We start from the raw sequence: 6,206 nt of genomic DNA, 5'->3' as shown, positions 1-6,206 counted from the left end.
TCAGGCCAAACATACCTGAGGATGCTGGATTTCAGTTAGACTTGGCTCAGAAGAGAGAGAAGAACAAGCTCTGCAGCACTGGAACACAAGGTGATGCTATCTAGAATCTCTGTAACATGTTAAGAACAGGGATGGGGAAATGAGTCCTAAGCTTAGAATGCGTCTGGCCAGTGAGTTAGCAAGTACTTGTGGGTATGTATAATTAAAAGGGTATCAAAATGCCTTTTTTCTCCCCCCCCCAAAATCCCTCCCATCATTGCTTGCCACATGATTGAAACTTCTACCATCCTTTTTATCCATTTGCATGACAGGTTTGAGGACCCTGAAGGAGTTATAGCCATAAAGCCCTCTTACTCATTAACACCATAGGATGAATACATTTGTCAGATTAGTACAAGTCTAGAGATGAGAGGAGTTAAGTACAGCTCTTTGGCAAGGAGATGGGAGAAAAGTTCAGAATGGTTTCAAAACATGCATAGAGCTTGAGGACAACCTTGAGTAGGATGCCATGGTGACCAAGGGAAAATGAAGGGGTACACGAAGCAAACTCTGTCGATTTCATCATTTTAATTAGGCCTAGTCCTAGCCCAGGATGCTGTAAATGAATGGATGGATGGATGCCTGAGTGAATGGAAGAAAAAAAAAAAGCTAAAACACTATTGATTAATCCCTCACTATGTGCCAAACAATGAGATGCAAATAGGGGATTTAGAAATAGAGAGTGGGAGACAATCCTTGTTCTTGAGGAACACAATACATTAAAAAAATGTTCAGCTGTGGGGCAGATGGACAGGCTTGGAAGTCCTAACAGTGCAATTGTAGGGCAGATCCATGGCCCATGTTCTTAGGTTAGAGAACAGTGAGAGGGATCTTCAGAAGAAGCAGACCAGATGGTGGTCCTCCATCTCGGTGACTCCCATCTTCTTCAGGGATCGTGGGCTGTCCAGCATCCTGAATGGGGGAGAAGAGGTCCCCCTGGCGAGTCTTCCTGCTCTCCAACTGTCCTGGGGGAAGGAGAGAGGATAGATCACCTAGGGATGATAGCACTTCTTGAGACCACAACTGGAGATCATTTAAAGTGCTATTCAGATGCCAGATTTGAGCATAGCTATAAAGCTCCAGCTACAGGAACCATTCTTTATTCAGGTCATTCACCTTTAGTTCTCCCATACATCATTCTTTTATTTCTCAACAACAACAACAACAACAAAAGCTTAAGGTGATAGAAAATAATGCAGGTATTGCCAGGATGGAGTTAGATGGGTCATTTGGATTTCCTAGCCTGGGAACAGGGCTCATTTCCTCCCAAAAAAGCCAATCTTGTGGTGCTTGGGGTTGTATTTTATGACCAGAGACATTAGCTTGGAATTGGTACCTTGAAGTATGTCTCATTTTTACTGTTAGGATTCAAGAGTCATATTGTATCCATCTTGCAGTGCTAGCCTCCTTTTGTGTTGGAATGAAATGTGAAATTCAGACTTGAACTATACATTCATCTTCTTAAATTAAACTAGAGTGCTGTGTGGAGGAGGCAGGCCCTGGGTCTTGTCCTTTTCCACAAATTCTCCAATGTTTTTTTTAAGAAGAAAGCAATATGTACCAGGTAAGAGGGAGGAATACTCACTCCCAAAGGGCTGGCACTTGGGGAATATTTACCTGGTCTCATGTACATTTTTGTTTGCTTTTATCAAGATTTCGGGTTTGTTTTTTTATTTGCTTGAATGTTAAGTAAACTATGGAGAAATTTATCAACATGGTTCTATCTTATGGAATGACAGCTATTTATTATCTCCCCTTGTCATCATTACTTGTGATTAAATTAGCCTGTGCAGCTCTAAGCAGGTTTGGGCTCCTGTGGTATGTCTGTGTTTGTGTTATTTACATTTGAAACAAAAATTGAATTTTTGTTTCCTTCTGTAACTATAACTATAGGAAAAGAAAATGTGGAGCTTGGATCAAAGGTCACTTTTCACAATGACAAGTTACCTTGGACAGATATTAAACTTAATATTTAATAGCATCTGAGGAAGTTCAAAGAAAAAAGATTCTCCAATTTGTACCATATTTGGAGGTTAAAAAAATTGTTTAAATGTAGGTCAGGATCTGTTGCTCATTGTTGCTAGGCCACTGCTATAATTTGCCAAATAGTATCATGGATATTAGTTTTTGTTTTTAATAATATTTTTTCATGGGGCAGCTAGGTGGCGAAGTGGATAGAGCACTGGCCCTGGAGTCAGGAGTACCTGAGTTCAAATCCGGCCTCAGACACTTAACACTTACTAGCTGTGTGACCCTGGGCAAGTCACTTAACCCCAATTGCCTCACTAAAAAAAAAAAATTCATAATGACATGTGAAAATAATTTTAACATTTGTGTTTTTTTTAATTTTGAGTTTCAAATTCTCTCCTTCTTTCCCTACCCACTCCCTCCCTGAGACAGTAAGCAATTTTACATAGTATCATACATGTATCACAGATATTAGTGCCAAAGTGGATCTTAGAAGTAATCTAATCCAATCTCCTTGGTTTACATGTGAAGAAACTGAGACTCAGAAGATAAATTGACTTGTCCAAGGTTAACAAGTGGCAGAGCCACGATTTGACCCCTGACCATAAATCCAGTGTTCTTTCAAGTGTTCACACCCCTTCCTCCCTGTGATTTCTCATATTGGTAAGAGAGATATTTATTTCTTAAATATTATAGAATCATTGTTGAAACTGTTTTGAAGCCAAAATGACTAAAAAGCAAGAAATACTGGAGAATTTCACATAGGTACTATAAAAAGTTTGCTGGCATGGAAGAAGGCTTTTGCTCATTAGTTGCTGTCGTCAACAAAAAGCTACTGAACAGGGGGCAGCTAGGTGGCACAGTGGGTAAAGCATCGGCCCTGGATTCAGGAGGACCTAAATTCAAATCCGGCCTCAGACACTTGACACTTACTGGCTGTGTGATTCTGGGCAAGTCACTTAACCTCCATTGCCCCGCCAAATAAAAAAAAAAAAAGAATGGTAAAAATAAAATTCTTAAAAAGACTTATATGAGCTGATGCAAAGTGAAGTGAGCAAAACCAGAACAGTCTGTATAGCAACTTAATAGCACCTTGGTTAAGATAATAAATGATGAAATACTTTGTAACTCTGATAGATACAACAATACACACAACTCCAAAGAATTCGTGATGTAAAATGCTATCTACCTCCAGACAGAGAATTGATGGTCTCAGAGGGCAGATTGAAGCATATTTTTTCCTTCAAAAATGTGATTTTTTTTAAAAAGCTCACAAAGATAAAATCCCATTGAACTTCAAAAAAATCGATGATTCCAAAATCCTAAGATCATCTTGGAATATGAATTCATGAATCTAAGATCCTCTTTCCACCCCCAAGCCCTTCCTGTGAACTTCAAACACTTAAATCTAAAAAATACGATGTTCCTTCTTCAACCTAGGTATGTTTTCCCATGTAAATTTTGTTTATAATTCATGTGAGTTGAAAAGAAAAGTAGAAAATACTTTAAAAGTGCTTTATTGAATATTATTCCCTTGTGTGTGTGGGTTTTTTTCCTGTTCACAGGGGAATACAGCCACATTTCTAGTAGACTGTGGGTTAGCCCTGGTGCAAGGCTACTCTGGTAGTACCAAAGCCTTAACTAGCAATTCTGGTACTCAGATGAAATCTCATAAAATGCCTTGAGGAAAGTAGCAGGAAGCAGCCTACAATTCAAATGTGGTTTTTTTTTGCAAGGCAATGAGGGTTAAGTGACTTGCCCAGAGTCACACAGCTAGTAAATGTCAAGTGTCTGAGGCTGGATTTGAACTCAGGTACTCCTGAATCCAGGGCCAGTGCTTTATCCACTGTGCCACCTAGCTGCCCCCCAATTCAACTTTTAATATGAAGACAACTTCAGTTGGGGCAGAGGTACATACCTTGGAAGACATTTCCTTTAGGGAAGAAGTTATGGGGCATCACCCTATGTAATGCTATGGGCCTATTTCTGGGGAGACCACTGTGAGGGGAAGAGGCAGAGTAGAACTGAGTCAGGAAGAAGCTGACATGAGGCAGGTGGGGCTGAAGCATCACCTGGTGACTTCTTAGGTGCTGAACTCAGTGGTTTCTACCTGTTAAAGAAATATGTGTGCTGTCAGTGTCCATGGGCAAGGGCTTGATCCCTCCACCATAATTGTGACTCTGAATGGCACTTTCTCCAAATTTCTCATGGCATTTTCTTTACTTTCTTTTGCCCCTATCTCATTGTATTCTACTTTGTATCATGCATTCATTTTCTGTTCCCTGCAATTAGACCATAAGCTCCTTGAAATAAGATCACAGATACAGAATTATAAGGGACTTCAGAGACCAAGGAGTTAAATTTCTTCATTCTATAGATGGGGAAACAGATCCAGGGAGGTTGGGCAACTTGACCAAGAAAAACCAGATAATAAGTATCAGAATGGGGATTCAAATCTGGGCTCTTCAAGGCAAGGATTTTATCAGCAGCAGCAGCAGCATTGTTTTTGTTGTTATATATGTACCTCTTACTGTTTAACATAGACATTTACACATAGTAGCACTCAAAAAATATAGAATTGAATTAGTTAAAGATATTGCACTTGGTACAATGGAAATGGTCCCAATATTACCCTGCACTTACGATGATTCATAATTCTATTTTAGTTAATATCAATAATGTAATACTATTACCTTATATTTTTGGATGAACTTTCTTCCAAGGATATAAAAATGTTTCCCATTCATGCAGTCATAGAATGGGAAGGAATCTAAAGTACTTATTTAGACCAGTAGTCTCTAGCATAGGATTGTGTACCTCAGAAGGTGCAAAAGATCATTGGGGGGGAGGGGGGGGAGATACAATGTCTTGGGGGACCAACCTACTGGAAGATAGGCTATACTCTATCCAGACAATAGCCAATTATAGAGCTATCTCAGTACAGTCTCACCACCCCTTTTACCAGGGGCATGAAATGATTTAGAGGGCATGGTATATATACATTGGTAGTGAGAGGGGAATTTTTCCCAACAGCACCTGAGCATCAGTTGTTGATGCCCAAGTTGGAATTATATAACTACCAAGAACATTGTAGTGATGATCACTAGAAATTGTTGCCTTCTGATGCCTAACTCAAAAGGAAAGAGGTTTCTAAAGACACGACCCCCACAACATACATTTATCAGCAGAATAGGCCAATTTGATTCAGCATCTACCATATGCTAGGCACCATGGTAGGAGCTAGGCATATTAGGATGAAAATAAAACAGTCCCTACCTTCAAGTGACTTACAGTCAACTGATGTGAGAAATGAATACTTCTCTCCTATTTAATAACTAATTATTGTATTAGAACCAATGTTTTTCACCTTCTCTACTTCCTTATTCAAAGATCAAACAGTGTGAGAAATTTCTCTTAGAGACTTACCCAGGCCAAGATCTAATCAGACAGTAAAAGAAATTCTAATGGGTGTATTCCTGCTCATTGTGTTTGCTCAGACAGGTCCAGGGAAAATATTGATTCTTCCTATTATCATGATAGGTGATATGGAAACTGATGGCTCTTTGACCAAGATTTGAGTGACCTAAGTCACATACCCCAAGATAACTCATCTCCCAATTTGATTAACCAGAGTTGAGTAGTGTTGTGGGGGAAATTGATGGGGGTTTGGAGTAGGGGTCCTTAGGAATTCCTCTTTAAAGAATTACACCCTCTTGCACATAAATTCAATTAGAATAAAATAATAGTTTATTTAGGTGCTAGGGAAAGGAAACGAAGAGAAATGTCCTTGGACTTTTTCTCATGGGGAGAAGGCATGGCACAGAGGTGTGGCTCTCTGAGAAACCTTTCTCCTCAAGTAGGAGACAGGCATATCCTTTTTATAGAGGACTGATGGTGGTCCCATGAGGTGATCAGTGGAAAGTTCCCTTATTTGGAGAGCACCATCCCCCACTAATGGTGGCTGGTGGAAGTTGGGTGAGAGGTGGCTCTGATCTCTCAAGCCATCTCTGCCCCCCTCATCCCACAAAGGCAGCAGCCACACCTAATCTTATCTGTCCTGGAGTTATCTTATCTTAGTTCAGATCCAGTGCTGCTCATCTCCTTAGGTGTGTCTGTCCTTTGGTTTAATTTTTCAAGGAGAAGGTTCTTTGATTTCCCCCAGAAACCTTCTGAGATACCCCAGGCTCATAACAGTAAGC

The sequence above is a fragment of the Dromiciops gliroides genome, chromosome 1, assembly GCF_019393635.1.
Source record: "Dromiciops gliroides isolate mDroGli1 chromosome 1, mDroGli1.pri, whole genome shotgun sequence".
In the NCBI taxonomy this organism is placed as follows: domain Eukaryota; kingdom Metazoa; phylum Chordata; class Mammalia; order Microbiotheria; family Microbiotheriidae; genus Dromiciops; species Dromiciops gliroides.
Note: the sequence above shows the minus strand (reverse complement) of the source record.